We start from the raw sequence: 25,580 nt of genomic DNA on the forward strand, positions 1-25,580 counted from the left end.
AATCTCATGTCTTATATCGGTAGCGGCTTTTAAATAGTGATGTGTCATGGACTCTGGTAGTGGCCCGTTAGTTGTTTCACTCATGTATGGATTGAAAAATCTCAGATGCTTATTGTTTTAAACTATTTATCCATCTATATCCATGAAGACGTCATGGTCTAAAGGATAAGTCGCCCGGTGTCCGGAATCCCGCCAGCGGGAACAAATTTTTCTAATGAAATACGTACTTAACAAATGTTCAGATTTACTTCCACGGTGAAGGAATAACATCGTATAGAAACTAAAAATCAAACGCGTAAAAAAATGTAATTTGCGGAATTACTGGTGGCAGGACCTCTTATGAGTCCACACGGGTAGGTATCAACCACCCTGCCTATTTCTGCCGTGAAGCAGTAAACTATCCATCCTTCTTCAAAAAACTTCTGGAACTTCAAAAAAGATTGCTCATGTCAGGACCTACAAACTCCTAAGGAATCTCATCGAATTGATTTCTCATCTCGACCATAATCCTCCTCAGTCATAAACAAAAAGGACAGCGCAGATATCCTCCCGGAAGCCTCCGAAACAACAGATAAAAAGCATTTCCAATTTACGTCCCCGACTTGCGTAATATCCGGGACCCAATCAACCGTTTGTGTTGCGTCTCTAGGCGCGAGCGGGTCAGGTCCTCGACGTGACGTCATTTGGCGTGTTTAAAGAATCTATTGTCCACTGACCCTTCCCGAGGGACTGCCAAACTCAGTTATTCTCTGAAATGTCTACTCGCTTACCATATTGACTAGGGCTGCGTCATCTCTATCAATACTGCGTGCGTTCAATCAATAGTGCGTTTCCAGAGGTCTTTTTTGCCACGTACCATCCGGCTATGGAATGAGCTCCCCTCCACGGTGTTTCCCGAGCGCTATGACATGTCCTTCTTCAAACGAGGCTTGTGGAGAGTATTAAGCGGTAGGCAGCGGCTTGGCTCTGCCCCTGGCATTGCTGAAGTCCATGGGCGACGGTAACCACTCACCATCAGGTGGGCCGTATGCCCGTCTGCCTACAAAGGCAATAAAAAAAAATAAAAAAAAAAATACTGAAGTGAAACGTAAATAGAAACTGAACTGAGAACTCAATGACTATGTTATGATTGTGGTGGTGGCTTGTTGAATGAGAGATAATTTTAATATCGTAAATTATAAAACATGATGTAATAAAATCAAAACCTGCAGAAAAAAGCCTTTTTAATTCAGCCGCAATCATATCTCTTGTTCCAATTAGTAGGTCCAACAGATTAGTATTACTGATCATCTAAAGCAAAAAAATGTTGGAAGAAATATAGCATGAGCACCCAGACTGACGCTTGGAAGTGTTTTGTAGCCTTGAGGATCAAGAGTACTCATATACAGCAAACAGTTAACAACGAATTAATATTGTCGATGGTCCAATTTGTATAAATACAGCAGAGATTTTTATCCTTTTTTTTTACCAGGTCATTTCGGATCCTCCCGATCCACTAACGATGCTTTTAGGTACCTCAAGCACCGGTCGTCGTTCTCGTCGAACCCATCGCTTGCGACGAAGGGCTCGACGAGTAAATTAATCCTCAGACACAGCCCACTGAGTTTCCCGCCGGATCTTCTCAGTGGGTCGCGTTTCCGATCCGGTGGTAGATTCTGCGAAGCACGGTTTTTGCTAGGGTTCGTGTTAGCAACGTTATCAGGTTTGAGCCCCGTGAGCTCACCTACTATTTAAGGCGACGCCTTAACGGACGGATTAAGATCCTCTCAAGGCTATCAGCTTAGATAGGAAAAAAATATCCTTTTTCTAACACCAAGTTCAGGCAACCCTGTAGGAAACAAACGGCGTCTTACAAAGAAAATTGAACCGTACTTTTCAAATACATAAGGTTTGTTTTACGTTGTCTGCCGAAAAGGGTTGTTAGTGCTGCCTCGAAGGCAAAGAGAAGGGTCCTATAAATCAAATAGGGACCTTCAAACACGACGGCTAAATGAGACTGCTTTACATGTTCTAGAACAGTCTAATCTATGTGCAGAACGTGCTAAAGGTGAACTATGTTTTAGTATACTTTAGTGGTCCCGGGTGCTACAGTAAGTTGGAAAGTATCAAACATCGCCTGCTTTATGCTGAACAGTTGTATTTTGTCATTAAGGTTGCCACATTTTAGTAAAGTACAAGTAGATAAAGTACATTGATTATTAAAAAGGTAGGAAAAAAAGAACACACTATTACAAATAAAGTACAATTTATTTGTAATTGTTATTAAGTTTGAATACATTTTTTTTTTACAATTAAACAAGTTAAACAAGTAATCGTGAAAAGCACTGACAATGACATTGTTGACATTTGAGGTTAAGTTGCGTTCAGAAATATTTCATAAAAAAACGATCGCTTAGGTGAAGTGGCGACGGCGCCGCGGCGAGTGGCGACATCAATTGAGGTAGGCAGCGGTAGGCAGCGGTAGGCAGCGGCTTGGCTCTGCCTCTGGCATTGCTGAAGTCCATGGGCGACGGTAACCACTCACCATCAGATGGGCCGTACGCTCGTCTGCCTACAAGGGCAATAAAAAAAAAGCAATTGATGTATTTCGCTTAACGAATAAATACATATGACTAAACTTTTCAAAATCCCAAAGACATCAAATCATGCCAAATAATGTATTTTTGTGTACCTACCTACTTTATTGTTCACATAAAGTATAGAGTACATTATCTATAATGGCGTACAATACTTTATTATAAATTACGGGTGGCAACCCTACTTGTAATGAATATGATCTTGTGGTGATTACTGATAGTTGGTCGTGCTGTGAGCTGGATGGGCAGCTACCACCATTTCTGTCACTATCTTCTTATACTTATTGAACTAAAGAGAGATGCCTCAGCTGCATTAGCTGTTTACTTGGGCTCAAAGAGATCCTAATGCCACTGCGGCACCACCTGAAGAGTGAATGATTCGGCTGCGTTAGCTGGTTACTGGAGCTCAAAAACATCCTAATGCGACTGCCGCACCCACCACGATCGGTTCGCGAGTGGAGAACGCCGGTGCATGTGCGGTCCTATGGTACACTCCATCATCGCTTCTGCCGACTTCAGCCGCAAGTTATGCCCAAATAACACTTTGATTTCAGCAATAGCCATAAGCTCAAATACCCGTCTAGAACAATGGCAAGTAAACATAACACGTTTATGATAACAATGAAAAGGAAACATTGTTTTTTTAAATATTTTAATGGATGTTAAATGACCCCAAAATTATCACAACTAGACTCCGAAAACTAAATAATATAGTAGAATAGAATAATAATATATAGAATAATATAGTAGAAATAATCACTAACAGATGAATGACAGGATCGGCTACTACATATTTTCGATGCTTACTTAATTGTTAATTCTAAATTGAAGGCAAGTGAAACCGCGCGCCATCTCCAGTCGAGTACAATCTCGCAACCTCTAACGAGCGTGTGTTATCAATGTGTGTAAGTCATGGAACCGCCCATTACAGAAGCATGCAGCATCCGTTGAGTACTTCGGGGTGCTAATGTCCCTGCGAGAGGGATAAGGACTCGTTATTTACTCTATATTACTACACACGGCTTGGGAGGCTGTGTCCATTGTTACATTAGGCACGTTTTTTACTTCTCTCTTTCTATGACCGTGCTGATACACGAGTATTGGTTGTAGAGCATATTGTGAGCGCTTTTGTGTCGCAAAGCAGTCGTGTATTCTGGACTAGAGCAGCCGTTATATAAACCAACTGAGACCACGATCGCATTTCTCAAGGTGGGTGGCTGCAATCTCGGTGCGTTCAATACGGTCTGCGAGCTCGTCCGCCTAGGAAGAATAATAAAAAATAGTAAACAAAGTGTACAGCACATTCTACTCCTTACTAGATTAGTCGTTGATCTAGTGCACCTCGCAGTGGACCGATTGCATACGTGTGGTCCTAATGACAGAATAAGCTGAACAGTTGATATCATTTCGTGTCCTATGATTTAATAAAACTGGTTTGTATTAATAACAACGAAAAAATAATTATCTCTATTTTAGTATTGGCGTAATAACGCCACTAAGTCTACTTTAGTTTTTTTTTCTTTTTTTTTTTTATTGTGGGTGGACGAGATCGAAGTCCATCTGGTGTTAAGTGGTTACTGGAGCTGATAGACATCTGCAACGTAAATGCGCAACCCACCTTGAGATATAAGTTCTAAGGTCTCAGTATGGTTACAACGATTGCCCCATCCTTCAAACCGAAACGCATTACTGCTTCACAGCAGAAATAGGCGGGGTGGTGGTACCTACCTACCCGTGCGGACTCACAAGAGGTCCTACCACCAGTAACTTTTTTCTTCTTAACTGATATGCCTCACGTCTCCATCCGCTTTCAATTCGTAATTTAGAAAGAATGAAGTACATTTTCTTGGGATAAAGAGTTATTTGTGTCGCTATCTGGTCCATAATCTACTAGTTGATTTATAGACCGGTACTAACCGGTACTAACGAGAAATCACGAGGCAGCGAACACCAAATATACCATGCTTCAGATCATTTGCCGTTGAAAGTAGCCAGGTTATAAAATATGTTAATTTTTTTGCGAAATTTCTTTCAAATCCCTTCTGCTATCACCGAGTAGCCGAAGACAGGATGAGATGGCACAGTGTTATGAGGACAAAAGTCATAGATGGAGAGGATCGGGACCCTTAGACATGAGGAGCACAACTACAGGAGGAGGATTAATTAAGGTGCAGACATCCGCATTTGTTTATAATAATAGTACAGACTGATCAATATTCCACTTCTAACTTGCGTATTCCACTTCCACACTTTGATTTATTCCATTCTTAACGTGGTCATGAAGAGGGTTGTCGTATCGTCGCGTCGGTAACAATGGAAACACGCCGTCGTTTTATCGGCAGACTTTTGCCGAGCGGAACGCACTTACGATCCTGGATTATCGGCCGTAAATTTGCTACACTGTAATTGACGTTAAGGAATTGTGGCTTCAAAGAAAGCGTACTCCGTGTAAATTGACAATGTAAATACTAATAGTCGGACTGGCTCGCCAATATACAAATTACGAACTTCGCTTTGGAAGGCTATAATAGCTTCAGAGACAGCAATGTCTATTACTGTTACCATTCGTAGTATGCCGTTCCAGACGCAATTAAATAAATCTAGATATAATTTCATACTGTCCATTTTTAACTGTAAGCAGATAATGATGGTAATCATGTATGTATTATAATTAAAATTTCTTTTTTTAACATTAAGATGGGTAGACGAGTTCACGTTGCTAAATGGTGTTAAGTGGTCACCGGGGCCCATAGACATCGAAAGTCATAATTATAGGTATAATGCATTTAATTATGCCTAAGAGTCGCGAATACCGAAAAATATATAACAAGAGTAATAATAAATAATTGTTCTTCTGTCAGATTCATTAGCCTCCACAGAGAACACAGAAAGGGTCCGAATGAGCTGATGAGAAAATCTAAAGTGATGATTAGAGTCTAATGAAACCCTCTACTCAATGAGCTACGTAGCAACGACTTAAGGGAGAGGCCGCTTTTAATCACACGGTATCGCCTTCCACTCCTCCCAGATACTTAAATCGCTTCGCTTGTTTTACTGTTACGGTTTTCACGAGTGAATACGACTATAGAGTAACAGTTCAATACTACGTAGAAGGTTGAACAAAAAATTAAAATAAAATAAGTTTTTGACTCTGGAGCGCTAAGCGGTGGTATTCGTAGCTGAGAACTTAGATAAACATATATTCGTGTCTTTCACGGGTTAATGTAGGATAAAAAAATCCATGGGAACAGTTTCTTTCTGGTAAAAAGTACTTTATGTCATTTTTAGTACCATGGACAGCTACTGTATGCCTCAGAACGATAGCTCTACTATTCAACACATGAAAGCATAATCATTAACCAAACTTACTTTCGCATTAACTAATATAGATAAACTTTTATTGCAATAGATGGGTAGACTGGCTCACTTCGTAAAGTAAGAATACACCGTGAAGATCGCCTCACAGCTTGAGACGTGAGGTTGAAGTCATGAATGTATCATTTAGAGGATGTTCTACAGATTGAACCGAAGTGCGTGGTTCTATCGCGTCAAAAACAGGCCGACCAATGCATTAAATAAATAAATAAATAAATGCAGAACTTGTGCTACCGATATACATTTGAAGTGTAATTTGTTTGAGGCGTGCTGTTAGCATTTCCGAAATTACATTTTGTCATGGTCGCGTAACCAATTGCTGCCAGTTGGTGTTTTGAGAAAGGAACTTCAGTGTCGTCGTTTATCACCGTTCTCGTCAAACCCGTCGTTAGCAACGAAGGGTTCAGCGAGTGAACACTTTAAAAAAAAAAAAAAAAATAACCCACAAACACAGCCCACTAAGTTTCTCGCCAGATCTTCTCAATCTGTCGCGTTTCCGATCCGGTGGTAGATTCTGCGAAGCATTGCTCTTGCAAGGTCTAGTGTTAGCAACGCCCTCAGGTTAGAGCCCCGAGAGCTCACCTACTCGCACGATTACGCTGGCATAGCCTCTAAAGGCCAGCTTATGTAGGAAAACATGAAAAGTGTCGTCGACACCAAGCAGCTCGTACTCTGTAAGGATGTTCTCTCTTCGTTAAGATAATCGTCGGTAGTGCCATAAAGTTTTTACGGTCGGTCTTACATTACTTTGTGCGAGTCACTTGAATTTCTCATTTCTTTCGTCTTCCGGTTAGATTCATTTTATACCTCCGTTCTCTTACGTTTAGTCACGGGTGACTTGTTAACTGTATTGGCAGTAACCATGTAAAATGTCAGAGTATCAATTTGGTTTTAGTTTTTTTTTTGTTGTTTAGATGGGAGGACTAGCTCACATCCCGCCTGGTGTTAAGTGGTTACTGGAGCCCATAGACATCTACGACGTAAATGCGCCAACCGCCTTGAGATATAAGTTCTAAGGTCTCAAGTATAGCTACAACGGCTGCCCCACCCTTCAAACCGAAACGCATCACTGCTTCACGGCAGAAATAGGCGTGGTGGTACCTACCCGTGCGGACTCACAAGAAGTCCTACCACCAGTAATTGATAAAACTAACCAAATAGTGCCGTCACCAGTTTTTGTGTTATTATTGTACTCAGTTTTGTGTTATTCTTACAACCCATAAAATACTTTTACTAATGGCGTGAAACCTCAAAGCGGAGCTCATGGCCGCCATAACATGAATACTGTCATTGCGGCTGCTATCCACCTTGCTACGCGAGATTCGAGTACATTTCAACAGTGTGCTTAGTGCGAGTTTTTTAACGTTCTCGATCGTGTAAAAGTTAACTCAATATGGAGTTGAAACGTTTGCCTACGTTTGCCGCTAGGGGCGCTGTTCCGACTGCATACAAATTTGAGTTAACTTTTACGCTATCGAGAACGTTAAAAAACTCGCACCAAGCACACTGTATCATTGAACATGCCTACAGTTTTTGTGAATAATATAGTTGTTTGTATTTGATGTGAAAAAGTCCAAGACATTCATAGAATGATACTTTTAAGAATCTGTATAATTTTTATCAGCACACCATTTGTCATCCGTTCAATATAAATAAACATCTCTAGCAATATCATGATCTCTTTGCCAAAAATTGTGAACAGCTGTTCAATTGTTTTGTTGTTTAATGTTCCGTCACGCCACCTGTGCCCTGATGGGTCTATTAAGCTCTATAAGAGACATTCAAGGTCCATAAGGGTAGCACAACGGGTTAAGTATGCGGGAGTATGCGGGCCAACCCTTAGACCGGTTTGAAGTATCTTTGTAATTTTAAAAAGTTATTTCGATTGTGCTTACTATACCTATTGTAAAGCTCAGTGTGCCCTTTGATAGCTAACGTGGTGAGCCAAAAGTTGTGAATTTTGACATCAGTGTGCTTAGTGTGAGTTTTTTAAAGTTCTCAATCGCGTAAATGTTAACCCAAATTTGTATGGATTTGGAACAGCGCCCCTAGCGGCAACGTAGGCAAACGTTCCAACTCGATACTAATTTAAGTTAACTTTTACGCTATCGAGAACGTTAAAAAACTCGCATTAAACACATACTTAGGATGTCGGCCACATTCGACATTAATTTGAGGAATAACGTCGAAATCCTAATTAAAATGAAATCAGAACCTTCGATCCACGAATAGTATTAAGTGTTTGCATAATTATTGTTACAAAAATGTTAAAATGGCTGGAAATAGAGATTCTCAGTTCTCGCTCCGATCCTACTGACAGCGATCGTTTTATTCGTTAATGTATTGTAATTTTGCTTAGACGAAATGGTAGAAGCCGCTTTATTTATCCACATTATTTTTCTTGAAAAATGAAATGTTTTTATTCTTCATAAAGTTCAATGAAGCATAATTCTCGTCAGAAGTTCCATCATTATGAAACGTAATGAACTGAAATAAAATAACAAGGGAATCAATCTTCCTCGAAAGTTTCGGAGCAAAGCAAAAATATTGTCAGTTGTGAAAATGCTCATCCATCCAACCAAGTTGATAGAATTATCGAATCGATTACGTGGAATGATCAACACTTCGATAGATTCCGTGCAGTTCTTGTACTAAATACTAGATGGCGTTGTAATACATTTTGAAATTCACAATCATCTGATATTATTAGCTAAGATGAAATAAATACAATAATAATTATTATTATACTGACGCGAATTAAACAAAACAGCGTTTTTGTTGAGAGACCGTCATACCTGCTAGATAAGAAGTCCCCTTGTGACTTCGCCGATTTCGGATGAAAGTATAATCCCCCAACGAACAAGTGGTCCTACCACCAGTAATTACGCAAATTATAATTTTGCGGGTTTGATTTTTATTACACGATGTTGTTCCTTCACCGTGGAAGTGGTTACTGAAGCCCATAGACGTCATCAACGTAAATGCCGCCACCCAATTTTGAGATATGGGTTTTAAGGTCTCAGTATAGTTACAACGGCTGCCCCACCCCTCAAACCGAAACGCATTACTGCTTCACGGCAAAAATAGGCAGGGTGGTGGTACCTACCCGTGCGGACTTACAAGAAGTCCTACCATCAGTAAAAACTATTTCTAGAACGGATTCCTTCGTTATTGTAAAGTTATCCACAGAAAAAATACATTTAACGAAATTTATGTATAGGAGGAGCTCATCACAGGCAAAAAAAATGTAGAGAAAACAAAAATTGAACAATTTAAGTCTTCATCAATAAAATTTGTTTAAAGTGAAAAGTTCGAGATGAGAGTTTAAAAGATTTTTATTTCGTCGGGGGTAAGATAACGAGTTTCAATCGACCGAAAAAAGGGATCGAGGAGTTTCCAATTCACTTATGAATATTTAAGGGCGGTGCTTAGCGTTCGTGAAGTTAGTTCTCACAGGGCCGCATTAAAGGGCGCTAGGGAGACAACATAGTAGTTGTGTTTGTACGTTGTGCGCAACAGCAAACTTTTTAGCGGTAGGCAGCGGTTTGGCTCTGACCCTGGCATTGCTGAAGTCCATGGGCGACGGTAACCACTCACCATCAGGTGGCACCGATCATCGTTCTCGTCGAACCCGTCGCTTGCGACAAAGGGCTCGGCGAGTAAATTAACCCACAGACACAGGGCAGCCCACTGAGTTTCTCGCTGGATCTTCTCAGTGGGTCGCATTTCAGATCCGGTGGTAGGTTAGGTAAATTCTGCGATTCTAGATGTATATGGACTCCGATAACCACTTAACACCAGGTAGGCCGTGAGCTCGTCCATCCATCTAAGCAATAAAAAAAACGATGTAAAAGTGTTTACGGCTTTAGATTGTGATTAACATTTACGTTAATTATAAAATATTAAGTAAATATTTTTTAGATACGATCAATAGTACATTACTAATGCCACTTAGGGTTCCCAGACCATCTCAGTGAGTACGATTGCTTATAGACAACGGTATTGTCAGGTGCCAGGTCGGACCAGCTCACTCATTGCCATTGAGGCTCCTTGATAACGGGTCCGTCAGGTCAGAAAAAAAAGCATGATCGAATTCTCAATTGGATTTATTGTATAATCCTAAAAGCCGGAATCCAAACTTTTCTAATTTGGATAAGGCCCAGATAGATAGCGGGTCCCAATACATGTCCTGGATGCAAGCCTGCGCAAAAACGACGATTAGATGGTATCGTACAATTTATGAGTTACACAGAGACCGAGAGAAAGTTTTAATTAAGTGTACCGAATGTGCTAAGTTTGCTCGTAAAAGTCAGAGCTGCGTTAAAATAGAATTAATACTGCATTTGAACTGTGTTATTAAACCTGTTATTGTTTATTGACAAGCCTGTATTGGTTCGCGACGAAGCCTATATATACAGTTGGATTCACGTTCCTTATGTTTGGTCGTCATTTGTAAGTCGTCGTGGCCGCCACTTCGATAAAGCGGCACGACACGAGAACCCTCTCATCGTGGCCGCCGGTAACTACATTCCCGATCCTGCGGAAAGAATGGAAAGCAGTCGACGTCGCCCAAAACACGTCATTTCGGATCCTCCCGATCCACTAACGTTGCTTCTAGGTACTTCAAGCACCGGTCACCGTTCTCGTCGAACCCGTCGCTTACGTCGCTAACCCTCAGACACAGCCCACTGAGTTTCTCGCCGGATCTTCTCAGTAGGTCGCGTTTCCGATCCGGTGGAAGATTCTGCGAAACACGGCTCTTGCTTGGGTTCGTGTTAGCAACGTCGTTAGGTTTGAGCCCCGTGAGCTCACCTACTAGTTAAAGTTACGCTGGAATAGCCTCTCAAGGCTACCAGCTTAGGTAGGAAAAAAAAAAGAAAAAAAACGACGTGGCCCAAAGAATAAGACGTCCGGTGTATTCGTATCTAGCGATGCAACGGTGTTCGAATCCCGCAGCCGGGTACCAATTTTTCTAATGAGATACGTACATAGCAAATGTTCACGATTGACTTCCACGGTGAAAGAATCACATCGTGTAATAAAAATCAAACCCGCAAAATTATAATTTGCGTAATTACTGGTGGTAGGACCTCGTGTGAGTTCACCACCCCGCTTATTTCTGTCGTGAAGCAGTAATGCGTTTCGGTTTGACCTTAGAACTTATCTCAAGGTGTGTGGCGCCTTTACGTCATAGATGTCTATAGGCTCCAGTAACAACTTAACACAAGGTGGGCTGTGAGCTCGTCCAAACATCTAAGAAAAAAAAAATGCCCTAGCCCTAGCAGGAGCAGTGCTTCGCTGTATCTACTACCGGATCGATTTGATTAGTGGCATATCATCAAGTCGCTTCCAGGTTTATAAAATATTAATTGAACATAAAGTTTGTGCTTTATACCTTAAAGCGTCCTGTTGTTCTAAAGTCATTGAACGTATTTGAAAGCAGTTTGAATACTGAAAATGTTGGCTTTATTTAGTAAACAAAACATCACACTCATTTACTAAAAGTTTTAACAAAGTTCTGCGCGAACAAAACCGAAGTTCGGTATAAGTACTTTTAATTCCACTATTGTTTATCTGTTTGGAGGAAATGAGATGCGCGAAGGGCGGAGGACGGAGGGCGGAGTAGTTATTTATGGCGTTGTTTCATTTTCATTTTCGGGCTGGCTTCTACACGTTTTTGCTTCTCTATGCGCATTGTGCTCCGTTTGCATTGAACTCAAATTTATTGCCATAACAACTGATCACCAGGGGTTCCAAAAGTGAGAGCTTCTGGACTGGAGTTTTATTTTATACCAACATCTTGTGGTCACCAATCGGTATTTACTGGTAGAGAAGTCGCGTGTGTTAGAATAATAATAAAAAAATGCCAGTCATAGAGACTACCGATAGAAGTGAATACTTATAATTTAGAATTATTTTAATAAATTTTGAAAATTCAGACTATTTAAATTAAAATTATCAACATCAACCTGATTTTCACATTTATTGACCCCCCGAGTAACAATTACATACAAGTTTATATAAAGTAAAGATATACATAGTCCTAATATTGCACAATACGTCACCTGTATAGCTTTTTTTTATTGCTTAGATGGGCGGACGAGCTCACAGCCCTGGTGTTAAGTGGTTACTGGAGCTCATAGACATCTACAACGTAAATGCGCCACGCATCTTGAGATATAAGTACTAAGGTCTCAGTATAGTTACAACGGCTGCCCCATTCTTCAAACCTTCCAACAGAAATGGGCAGGGTGGTAGCCTACCCGCGTGGACTCACAAGAGGTCCTACCACCAGTAAAAGTAGCTAAAGATATACTACTATTACGCATGTCGGTGACGCGAACTCACAAGATTTAACGTATCCAAAAAGCGCTCAACGCGGCTAAAGATGTTTACACTTTAAAAACGCGAAGTTTCATTTTATTTCATTACTGACTGTAACACTTAATCATGTCCATTATCATTGTCGAAGATAATGTACCCTACCTAAGTGGACTCCACCATTGATAAAGAAGCCCAGAGCTTAGTTCGAGAGTAACCGTTCGAAATCAAACGCAGCACGGAAACAATGCGCCATAATTCAGAAACATTCGTCAGTCGGCGGGCGTTATTATTAAATTTCGCCGTGATTAATATTGTTATCATCTGTAATGGTATATTACGATTGGTTTAGCTTTGCGTATATAATATTATTAGGCAGTCAGGAGGCCATTTGCAATAACGATGTTAAGCTACTAACTATATTAAGGCAAATGAAAAACGGAATATTTATATGTGCCAAAATTATGTTTTGTTGTTATGACTAGTGTTTATTTTATATTTTTTTCTAGCAAACTTTCCATTTTTTTTTGATAACATTAAAGTTATTTTGTCAAAACTAGAAATCTTTTTTTTTTAGAAAGGTTTTTAAGAAAACCCTTTGTCAAATAGACGAAAACGTTAATGAACTATTTTGTGTTTTTTTGTTTATGTACAGATAGATATAGCGAAAGGCCGTAGTAGAATGCAAACAGCCGAAAGACTTTTAATTTTTGTTACATTACATGAAATGTAAACAAACATTAGTGAATTTACTTTTTTTGTGTCAAATAAGAGCAACACTTGTGTGTGTTACTTCTTTTATAAAGTTACGTATATTTTATGTTCTTGTGTGAAAAGTAAGTAACAGGTAAATATAGATTTTAGTATCTTCACGGGGTTCTTTGATATGGCTTCGTGCTTATTTGTGATTTATAACGTTGTGAATTTGGGTTAACATTAATTATTTTAACGTTACATTCTTTTGAAGACTTTCACGGTAAAACAAAGGTTACCAATTTACGGGTCGAACGATCCCAGCTGATACGTCATATAAAATCTTTTACCCTGGTCACACAGCACCACGAAATAAGCGTAAAACAAACGCAGTCTTTACGTTAAGCAGAGCCCTCCCTTCCTCGTAATCTGACGCGCGTTTATTGTTCGGCGATCCAATAATACGAACCGAGCGCCGTCACACACCAAATGTACAATGTGTATAAATGTATTCTGTTTTCATACTCTAATATATTAAATCTGCTATCTATATATATAAAAATGAATTGCTGTTCGTTAGTCTGGCTAAAACTCGAGAACGGCTGGACCGATTTTGCTAATTTTCGTCTTGATTTATTCGTGGAAGTCCAGAGAACGTTTAAAAGGTAAATAAATATGAAAATGCTCGGAATTAAATAAAAATAACAATTTTGTTTTTCCTTTGATATGTCCCCCGTCGAACGGATTCCTTTTGTTTGTTATAAGTTTATTTTACACAAAAGTTTAGGTCTTTTATTTATCGATTGAGGCACTAAGAAGTCTGCCGGGTCAGCTAGTGTTAAATAAAAAAATATTGCCTTTGAAACAGATCAGTTTAATAGTATAATATCATTCTACAAATCAACAACATCATCAGATATCGTACAAACAGAAGATCGCTGCTATGCTCTTCTCTTATCTGCTGGTCTTCATTCAATTTGGATTAGGTCAGGCATGCGTAGCTACGTTCCGAAAGCCGCTAGAAAGTGTGTAATAATTTCAATTTTAGATCCATCTACTTTTTCAATTTGAAGTTAATAAAGAGGGCGTGCCCTTTGTTCGATTTGCTTACTTCAAGTTTCCGGTTGCCGACTGTTGGCGTTATGACGTCAAAGAAATCGATATAAATTCTTTGTTCTAACATAGTCTTTATATACATATTTCTTCTGTGCGTGTATTTGTCACTGTACTCCTTCTAAACGGCTGGGCCGGAACGATTTGAATGAAATTTTCTGTGTACCTTCAGGTGGATTCGAGAATGGTTTAGATTTACAAATCAGCCGGCAGATGGCGCTGCAGTCGGTATCTAGGTTATTTATCTATATTTATTTATATTATAGAAATAATTTATATGGCAAAACAACGTTTGCCGGGCCAGCTAATAAGTATTGTATAATATTCAAAACTTATAATACGATGTTCGTCAATCAACATTCATTCTAGCCGCGATATAACATTTAAATCTACCCAATTCCCGAAGCAAACGCCATTATAATAAAATCGCTGATTCGTGATAAGCTCGTCGCTGAGAGCGATGGGGTTACTCCCATGGGCTTGGGGCGGTTTGTGTTCCCACGATTTGACTGCATGATCATAAGTTACGAGAACTTAAATAAATACTACGAAATCTATGGTATGGGAAAACCATGAACCAGATTAATTTTTATTGCCCTTGTAGGCAGACGAGCATACGGCCCACCTGATGGTGAGTAGTTACCGTCGCCCATGGACTTCGGCAATGCCAGGGGCAGAGCCAAGCCGCTGCCTACCGCTTGAACGGTTAAAACGGTGATATTATGGTCCCAGCACATCCTTTGTTACTGTCAAGTTATTTATTTATTAGGCACGCAATACACATCACAAGCTAAAAAGATACACAATAAATAAATAAAGTAAAAAATCTATCTTGCAACATAAGCCGTGACGACAAAACAAGACAAATGTGCTGAGTTTGTACACAACGTTCCTTACAAATATACGACAAAACAACACGATAGCGAAAACTGATCTAACTTATTATAATGTAAGGAAATAATTTTACTCACAATAAACATTAAACAATTACACTACTTAACTTACTAATAACATGGAGGATGCCCTTGGACATTTTTATAAACGTCACTAACCTACAAGTAAATTATCCAACTCAGTAGACGAGTTTTGTTTCTTTAGCTAATTCCAGACTTAAGATGCTCGCTGCGGGCCTAGCCCACAAACACAGCCCGCTGAGTTTCTCGCCGGATCTTCTCAGTGGGTCGCGTTTCCGATCCGGTGGTAGATTCAGTGTTAGCAACACTCCGGTTTGAGCCTCGTGAGCTCACCTACACGTTAGGGTGAAGCCCATTAGGGCCCATTGTCATCTTTCAGCGCTTCGTGATTAGACAGAGTCAAAAGACCACCACCTATCTTATATATTAGCACTTCGTTCTGGAATAATTGTTTCAGCTTAGTTCAATATGACATAATCGCGTGGAGCAGAGCTGAATGTTAAATGTAACAACAGTTTGGAATCGTTCTAACTGGATGACGCAAGGCGCTGGTATCATTGGTTCCCTCACCGCTTTGCTATTTCACGACACGCTTAAATTATTGTATTGATAATAACATCACGATTTAATATTACCAATTAGAGTACAAATGTCAGGGAAACATAATTTAGAGGCACGTTCCGCTTTTGTAAGACGCGTCGAATTAGTAAAAAGCCCTATATCGGATTGTATAGAGCTTTGTTTTCTCGTTGTATGAATTCTTCATATAATTATATTTTTTTTTATTGCCCTTGTAGGCAGACCAGCATACGGCTCACCTGATGGTGAGTGGTTACCGTCGCCCATGGACTACAGCGATGCCAGGGGCAGAGCCAAGCTGCTGCCTACCGTGAAATATAATAAGCGGTAAGTTTCAACTATCTCTGGTATTGCTGGTTTTCGTGAAAATCCGTGACCACTTACTATGAGCTGGGCTGTATGCATGCTATTAACGTAATGAACGATGGGAGGGTGAAAACTATCTAAAAAAATATATTCTTGAACATTTATTTCTAGGAACAAAGACACGACACAAATGACAAATGTAATATGACCACCAAATAATTCTATGTGAACCAGATAGCTCACAGCTCATCTAGTATTAAATGGCTGGGGGGCCCATAGACATCTACAACGTAAATGCCGCCACCCAATTTTGAGATATAAGTTCTAAGGTCTCAAGTATAGTTACAACGGCTGCCCCACCCTTCAAACCGAAACGCATTACTGCTTCACGGCAGACATAGTTAGGGTGTGGTACCTACACGTGCGGACTCACAAGAGGTCCTACCACCAGTAATTACGCAAATAATAATTTTTGCGGGTTTGGTTTTTATTACATGATGTTATTTCTTCACCGTGGAAGTCAATCGTGAACATTTTTCGAGTACGTATTTCATTAGAAAAATTGGTACCCGCCTGCGGGATTCGAACCCCGGTGCATCGCTAAATACGAATGCACCGGACGTCTTATCCTTTAGGCCACGACGACTTCGACTTCGGGTATCAAACGAGGTACCGCAGGGGGCACGTAACTGAGTTTTAAGGCCAAGTAAATTATAAACTTTACTCGCCGAAAATGAGGGGTCATCGGGACACATTTCGAGGCTGGCCGTATTGTATCGTGATTTGTTATAAATGGTCATTCATTCATTTATTGAAACAGTTTTCTGCCTGCAACATTCTAACGAATTCACGACTCTCATGATGTCACACGAAATGTTTACTGATCTGCATTGCTCTGTACGCAACGAGTTCTCATCAGTACCCCGCCTCATTCAGCGCATAATGATTGTACAAGCTCTTTAATAACGTGTACAATTTGACTAATTACAAGCACAGAGACCCGCCCGCGGCCTCACAGCCTCACCAAAGCAATCTTGTGTCATTACGCTGACAAAAGAGAATGTAGAGGCTCGTCACGCCCTGCCCGCGAATGATCCTGCTGAATAAACTCACGCCGTCGCCCTGAGGAAATAGCACTGTATAGTTTTGATAGGTTATTTGATGTAATTTTGGAAGAACGATGATTTTTGAGCATATTGCGTGAACACACGTGTTTTTGAAAGGCAGCGGCTTAGTTCTGGCCCTGACATTGCTGACTTTCATTGGCAACGGTAACCACTCACCATAAGATAGGCCGCATGCTCGTCTGTCTACAAGGGCAATAAAAAAAAATGGATATCTAGATCACCAGAGTTCTATCGCAAAGGCATAAATGACCTTCCCATTAGATGGCAGCAATGTATAGATAATAATGGTAGATATTTTGATTAAATAAATATGTTAAATGAAAAAAAAAAGCACGAATTTCAAATTTTCAGTACAAATCGGCCATTTCATACCTATTATATTATTATATTAAGGGTTGCTAATATGGAAATACGATTCTGATTTAAATACAATTGTTTCATAGATGTTTAAATGTTACATGTTGCAATTGTTTAAATGATTGTATCCTGTCCAATTATTCGCGATATAGTTAGAGCTGGAGTCGATATGGTCGTTAAACTATTATATTTTTTTTATTTATTGCCCTTGTAGGAAGACGAACATACGGCCCACCTGATGGTGAGTGGTAACCGTCGCCCATGGACTTCAGCCATGCCAGGGACAAAGCCAAGCCGCTACCTACCTATTACGTCATAATTTGATCATGACAGACGAGCTTGGTTCAAGAAAGTTACGTTACTTCTGAACAATAACAGAACTAGCAGACTTATCATTAACGATTTCAGAGATTTTTATTGTTCTGTTTACTAAATAGAACTCGCTCTTATCGGGTCGCGTTTCCGATCCGGTGGTAGATTCTGCGAAGCACTGCTCTTGCTAGGGTCAGTGTTGGCAACTCTCCGGTTTGAGCCCCGTGAGCTCACCTACAAACGTTAGGGTGAAGCTGAAATAGCCTCTCAAGGCTATCAGCATAGGTAGGAAAAAAAAAACTCTTATCAGTTGTACTAGTATTAAATATATTGTAATAAATTTGTATGAGCAGTTCTAGCTATCATACTCCTTATCAAACTTAACAGCAGCCACCGAGCGGAAGCTACGTATAAACAGAATGTAACAATTTAGTGTACTCTGCCAGCCCCTCTTTCTTCCTTCCTGCGTGATGTTTTTTCAGCAGTAAATTGACTTTTTGCGTGAGTTGCTCCGGGCCCGTCAATTTACGTTTAATATAGTATATTTAGTGATGGGAACGTGTCGTCGATAAAATCTTTTTTTGAATTTTTTTTTATTTTTTATTGCCTATATGTGTGGACGAGCTCACAGCCCACCTGGTGTTAAGTGGTAACTGGAGCCCATAGACATCTACAACGTAAATGCGCCACACACCTTGAGATATAAGTTCTAAGGTCTCAGTATAGTTACAACTGCTGCCCCACCCTTCAAACCGAAACGCATTATTGCTTCACGGCAGAAATAGACGGGGCGGTGGTACCTACCCGTGCCGTGGTATATATTATTATTGAAGCACCGGATCTCGGTATAATATGTATTTTTTGTCGATCTTCGTAGATAGTTGTTAATGGGTTCTTCAGCCCCATTGACACAAAAATGTAATTAGAAGCGTTATAAAGTGAGCAGTAACATTTTTGTTGTGAGTGAGAAGGCAATCTCCGGTACTTCTGATGTTAAATAATTACGGAATCACAGAGACATGTCAGAAGTCTCAGTTATATTGTGTAACGAGAAACCCAACCTCGAAATCAGAATAATAGTTTCGAGGCACGAATCGGAAAATTTACAATTTTTGCTAGTTGACCCTGAACTTTTGCTTTAAATTAAAAAAAAAACGTGTGGCACTCGGGGACTGCGGCGGTAAAGCTATTGCATAGCATTTTTTATCAACTTATGCAATTATAATTAGACAATAATAATTTAATATTAAAACAATAATAAAACAAGATCACGCTATATTAAACATTAATAAAAGCAAAACCTTAACTGTCCCCTTCACACTCATAAGCTAGACCGCGCGAGAGAGAGATGGCCAGAGTTTTCATGATACGCATGCAGTGTAACGTGACGCCACGCGCTTATTCACAAACACCACACAAACGCAACGTGTGAATGTGTTTGCACGCGAGCTACATGGTAGGCGGAGTGAGGGGTGTTAGGTTTTTTTCGTTACGGAATTTCATGATTCGGTCGCCGCGCTCAAGGCCCGCGATAAAAGCTATGCAATAGCTTAAAAAATGGCAAAACTGAATACACTAGAAGTCTAACTGCGCTTATAGATATACTAATCCAATATTAGTCGTAGCCCAAAAAAAAGATGCCTGGTGAGCTCATATCAAGCAATGCCATTATACCGGTGCTCAAGTCAATGAATAACTAAATTGAAGCTTCTAAATCATCTCAAGGTGGGATACGGTAATCACGTTGTGATGGTTGTGGGTTCCGGCTTGCCTATATACATACATAAATTGGTGTATATTGGAAAATAGCCTGTCCTGAGTCTCTTGCGGATTCTTCTCAGTGGTGAAACTTCATTCCGAAGCAGTGGTAAAGTCATGATGATTCCAAAGTGCCCGTAACCATTTAAGAATGATATATACTCTTGGTCTTTACTAAATGGTAAAAAAAAAACAAATGATTGCATGATCTCCGGTCACACCAGGCAGACCGCGAATTTGAAAAAATAAATAAAAAAAAAGCGTTGTGTAGAAATATTGTCGATGAGATTATTATCTGTATCGATATCAGAACATCACTATCGACCACCTATTTTCGATCAGCCAGTTTCGGTTACTCTTACACTTCGCTGAAAGATGATTTGCTCACTAATTTGATGGATAGGGTGGTCCCACCCCACACCCCACCCTCATATTCATACAAAACAAACGCGAAAGTTGTTTATCTTACCTTTATTGTATCACGGATCCTTGCTTTAGTATGTCAAAGGAATATTCCGGACCAATAAGGAGTTTTGTCGCATTGAACGTTAGCAACTTTTACAGTATTGAATTTTACGGACATTATGTCCATCCATCCAACAAGCGTTTAACGTCAGCGCTAAATTCTTCTAAAGATGATTTTAAAAGAGAGGGAATTATTGCACTCGTAAAAGCAATATTTGGTTTGTTTCATGTGTCTCGGAAATGACACGTCCTTTGAGCGTTTCAAAAGTAAACTCAGATTGCCAATTATTCGGAGAAAATGGTTGAGGCGCGTGGATTTGAGAGGAAGTGCGATTTTTTTTCCGCATATAATAATTTTTTTTGGCACTAAATTCGACCACAACAAGGAAATTGTAAAATAAAAAAAACACTAGATTAAGCCATAAAGTATTTAATGCTACATTTACGGTTCTAGAATGTCTCCTAGGTACATACTATTTTTCTTGAAGGACATCCATACATCAGGACATTTTTTAATACTGAATTTTGGCGAAGTAGCTCAGGACCCATTCACTTCACGGTAACCACACACCCTACCGTGACCACCGCCACCCATCCAAGGCCTAGAGTCATAGATTGTATAGTACGACAGATATTCCCTCTATAAACCGAAATGCGTTATTACCGTTAACGACAATTGCAAAACTATTATCTCTAGACTAGATCTTTAGACTTTTTATTGGTGGTAGGACCTCTTGTGAGTCCGCACGGGTGGCTACCACCATCCCGCCTATTTCTGCCGTGAAGCAGTAATGCGTTTCGGTTTGAAGGGTGGGGCAGCCGTTGTAAACATACTTGAGACCTTAGAACTTATATCTCAAGGTGGATGGCGCATTTGCGTTGTGGATATCTATGGGCTCCAGTAACCAATTAACACCAGGTGGGCTGTGAGCTCGTCCACTCATCTAAGCAATAAAAAAAAACCCCTAGATTGAGTATTGAGCGGCTCGCGTACCGAGATATATTTTATTTTGGCGTGGTCTTGCTGTTGTCATTTGTTTGACAGGTTTCATAACAACGACCCTCAACCCTCGGCTCATTGCTTGTCAGTTACACGAAGGGGGTCTAGGGAGAAACACAGGTTAGGCAGGTCCCTGGATTATGATGAGTCCCCAGTAACCCGCTCAGGTTTCCGCGAAGCGCACACATAAAAACTGGGCAATTTTTATTTGTTTAATTCTATTATTTTCGTTGACGTTATTTAGCAAGTAGCCTTAAGTGAGCCCATAGACATCTACAAAGTAAATGTGCCACCCATCTTGAGATATAAGTTCTAAGGTCTCAGTACAGTTACAACGGCTGTCCCACCATCCAAACCGAAACGCATTACTGCTTCACGGCAGAAATAGGAGGGGTGGTGGTACCTACCCGTGCGGACTTACAAGAGGTCCTACCACCAGTAAAAAAATAGATGCTGTATTCTAACCGACTAAATTAATCAATCAAATCAAATCAATGGATTCTGTTTATTTCATTGCGGGTTTGGTATCCGTTCTCACGGCTTAACTTACACCCGAGTGAGTCCAAATTCAGCCCTCGTTGAAACATACCACAGTGTGAGTATAATACAGAAGTATCTCTCCAGTTGCATAATGAAGAACATTAACGAAACAATAAAAACACGATTTAAATTATCGAAGGCTTTGTAAAATATTTCCTCTGTGACTTGCATTCAAGCTGACAGCCCCCGGGTGCGGGCCGGGCTGGGTAATCGCGCGTCACTAATGAGCCCGTTTGAAACGTAACAATTATGTATAATTTTAAAACTCGCTTTCATCTTTCTTTTACATTTCCAAATATCAGGTAGGGATGGCGTAAGTATGTATCGACTTTTGGGCTTTAAAAACTATACCAAATTCAATCTGAGTCTTCTATTTTATAGTACTGCCTATTTCTGTTTGAAGGGTGGGGCAGCCGTTGTAACTATACTGAGACCTTAGAACTTATATCTTAAAGTGAGTGGCGTATCTACGTTATGATTGAGTGATTACTGGTGGCCCGGAGGCCTTTCCAGTTTCACCAGGACAGGTGGGCGAGCAAAGGCTCAGCCAGGAGGGGTGGGATTTGCTAACAGCTACCCGAGCGCCTCCGAAGGAGACCTAACAGCTCAAGAGTAGCTGCTTCGCGAATGAATCTACTACCGGATCGGAATCGCGACCCGCTGAGAAGATCCGGCGAGAAACTCAGCGAGCTGATTCATGGGTTAGGTTGCACGGCGAACTCTTTGTCGAGTTCGACGAGTACGGTTACCGAGGTCCCTAAGCCTGCTCCTAGTGTTAGAGCTGAAGGCGTCTAATGCAAAGGTTATTGGATCTGATGGATCCGTAAGGACGTGGTTATAGATCTATGGGCTCCAGTAACCACTTAACACCAGGTGGGTTGTGAGCTCCTCCACCCACCCAAGCAATAAAAAAAAAAATCCGCTGTAATTTCAAATTCTAAGTGTTATTGTTTTTTTTAATCAAGTGGTTACCGGAGTCCATAGGCATCAACACGTGCCTCGCCTTGATTCATAGAGAAGCATGTAGGTATTATTGACAGCGCGGATATTTGCTGAAGCCATAATATCGATATTGGGAGCTATCGCTGGCTACAAAATTACAGAAAATTGATTTTCCATGTCAGTTTATGAAAATTCGTGTCCTAACGTGCGGCTGCTAAGCCATTTCTCATGTTTTGGTCTCATTAGCCACATGTTAACAGCTCGACTGATGATTATTAACTGTTATTTGGATTTCATAAAACAACCACCGTGTTAGCAGCTTCAATTAAAAATACATTGCGTATGAATAAGGCTAAAATTTGTTTGATATCGTATTTTTTAGTTTAATATTCATTTTAAATCAATTCCGGGATGGGTTGGTGGCTCTGGTCCTTGTGCGAATGAAAAGGAAGGAAAAGGTGTTTAAAACAAAATCGATTGCGATGTGAATGTTTTCTTTTATTGCTTAGATAGTTGAATGAGCTCACGTCCCACCTGGTGTTGAGTTGTTAGAACCCATAGACCTCTACAACGTAAATGCCGTCACCCACCTGGAGATATGAGTTCTAAGGTATCAGTATGGTTACAACGCCTGCCTCACCCTTCAAGCCGAAACGCATTACTGCTTCACGGCAGAAATAAGCAGAGTAGTGGTACCTACCTGTACCCTACTCACAAGAGGTCCTACCACCAGTAGTCACAAGACGTCTAACCATCAGTGAAGTAAAGCAAAGTTTCCGCACACAAGAGTACCACCGTTATATTTACTTGACCTATTTTGGTTTGAAGGGTCCAATGCATGCTTCTGTCACCCATGGTAACTCCGTTAGAATGCACTTTATAACGTGTCTTAGCTCCTGTAACAACTTAAGACAGCTGGACTATCCCTATGACCACAAAAGAAAACCACATTTCTTTTAAAATTAATGACAAACGAATCCCGACAAAACGTAAAGTATTTTTTATTCCTGGCAACATTTGACACGTTAAATGAAACGGCCATTTCGAATCCAAAAACCAATAATGAAAACAGATAGGACAGCGCGGATTACGGGCGGAGCTGACGGCAGGATGTATAAAAATGAATTATGCCCGTGCCGATAGCCATGCCGTGAGTTATGGCATCGGCTCCCGCTATTTCCGAAGCCGGCTCAATTTCCTCAGCGCATCCATCATGGCGGCACGGTGTTGCTATACGTTACCATCGGTTTTTGTTTGTTTGTTTGTGTTCAGCCACTATTATCAAAATTTATAACTTTTTAAATTCTTAGGCCGTAGATCAACTGTGACTATTATTAAAAAATTTATTCCGTAGAGCCAATGCTTGCATAATCTTGAATCATGTTTATCTATATTTAGAAGACATGATTTAAAAAAATATGTCCGTCTGTGACCACAAAAACTGGACTATTTATTATATATAAGGAGAAAAAAAAAGTGGCATTAACCTCCTTAAATGTTTTTCGTTCATTGTAACAAACGTATTTCAAAAACACTCAAAAGCCGCCAAGCTCTGACCCGATTAAGCGAGTATAAGTCCTAATTCGGAGCTTTTAACTCGAACAATGATAAAACAAATTGATTTTGCCCCGAATCCCATTGAATGCGGTCCGCAATGAGGCTTTTACATCAAAGAACTTCCGCGTGTTGCCTTGTGTATTTGGATTACGATTAGTGTTGCCACTCAGCTAAGACAAAGGCACGGAAATGAAAATGGAAATAGTAACTCTCTTAGCTATCTTCTTTTTCTAACTAAGTAATTTGATAAACAAAAAAGCTTTATTTAATACCACCTTTTAGCGACCTAGATACATACAGTACTATCTAGATGTGGTGACCGGGGTGGAGGATATTAAGATGGTGGCTATCACATTCAAAACTATGATATTGCATAACGATGGATATTAGGTCTAAATTTCACTGCCATTTGATATAGCTAACCCCGGGTTCTAGTGGAAGGAATAAATTCAGCTCATGTTGATACGATGGTGGAGATAATGGGATCTCAAAGGGTTTCTTAGGGCACTCCCCGTGGAACACACAGAACCAAATCACGTCCTTAGACTTCTAGGTCTAGGACCCATAGGATCTAAGCAATCTGAAACGCTTCAAGCAAGGAACCCTACTACTTCTTAAAAAAGTAATAATCACAACCTTTACATATTTATATTAACTAGCGGTCCCCCGATAGTCGAAATTCGACTTTAATTAATTGAAATTATAAATTTGTTGTTTGTTTGTCAAAAACTATTTATTGTACTTCTATAATCACAGATTTCAATTCAATAAACAAATAGTATGCATGCGTGTGTGTGTTAAATACATGGTAGTGTGTAATGTTTTTTTATTTTATCGATTTAAGGTAATTTTTATGGATAATTAAAAAAATAACATTCTGCATTCCTTCTGGATATTCTGTATGTGTGGGAAATTTCATACTCCTCCGTCCGCGCAATTTTCGTAAAAAGAGTACAAAGTTTTTGTTTCACGTATTATTATATAGATTTATCAAGTTATGGTTTGAGTACAATAAATACAAATACAGATAATATAAACATCCTCCGAAAACTGGTATCATTCGATTGAAGTCAGTTTCTCGCCCCTATTTAGATAACACATCCGCAAACCTACTCTTAACAGGAATTTAATCAATGAATTTCGGCAGTAAATTGAATTATCGCACTTCCAACCTCTCCGAAGCGGCCGCTATTGTTCTCTGAGTAGTCTTTTGTAGGGGTTTATGAGGAAAAGTGATTTAGGAACGTTTTATCGCTATATATTTTCTAGTAAAATCGATATTGTTCGAACCGTATTGCACAAAAGAATATTTAAATATGTTGTCCTTCTAATGATTGCCTTATTTTCTTTTAGGTTGTTATTTTATTTTGGGTAATTGAATAAAAACAGTTAAATTGATGACATGATTAACTGTCATTTTATTGCTGTAAATGGCAGACAAGTTTACGAGCCTCCTAGTAGTAAGTGGTAAGTCTATGGGCTCCGGTAACCACTTAACACCAGGTGGACCGTGAGCTCGTCCACCCATCTAAGCATTAAATAAAAAGATGTATTCGCGAAGCAGCTGCCCTTGAGATGTTAGGTCATCTTCGGAGACACTCCGGTGGCTGTTAGCATTCCCATCCCTCCTGACTGAGCCCGTGCT

At 40.0% G+C, this 25,580-nt stretch overlaps 1 long non-coding RNA gene across 1 annotated transcript; it reads right to left on the reverse strand.

Annotated features, from left to right (window-relative positions):
* Positions 1–13,818: 13,818 nt before the first annotated feature.
* Positions 13,819–14,210, reverse strand: LOC134200765 (uncharacterized). Its single transcript, XR_009975817.1, has 2 exons — positions 14,077–14,210; positions 13,819–13,983 (listed from the first exon to the last, which is right to left on the reverse strand). It is a non-coding gene; the product is annotated as an uncharacterized LOC134200765 (long non-coding RNA).
* Positions 14,211–25,580: the final 11,370 nt, after the last annotated feature.

The sequence above is a fragment of the Bombyx mori genome, chromosome 3 (assembly GCF_030269925.1).
Source record: "Bombyx mori chromosome 3, ASM3026992v2".
Taxonomy (NCBI): domain Eukaryota; kingdom Metazoa; phylum Arthropoda; class Insecta; order Lepidoptera; family Bombycidae; genus Bombyx; species Bombyx mori.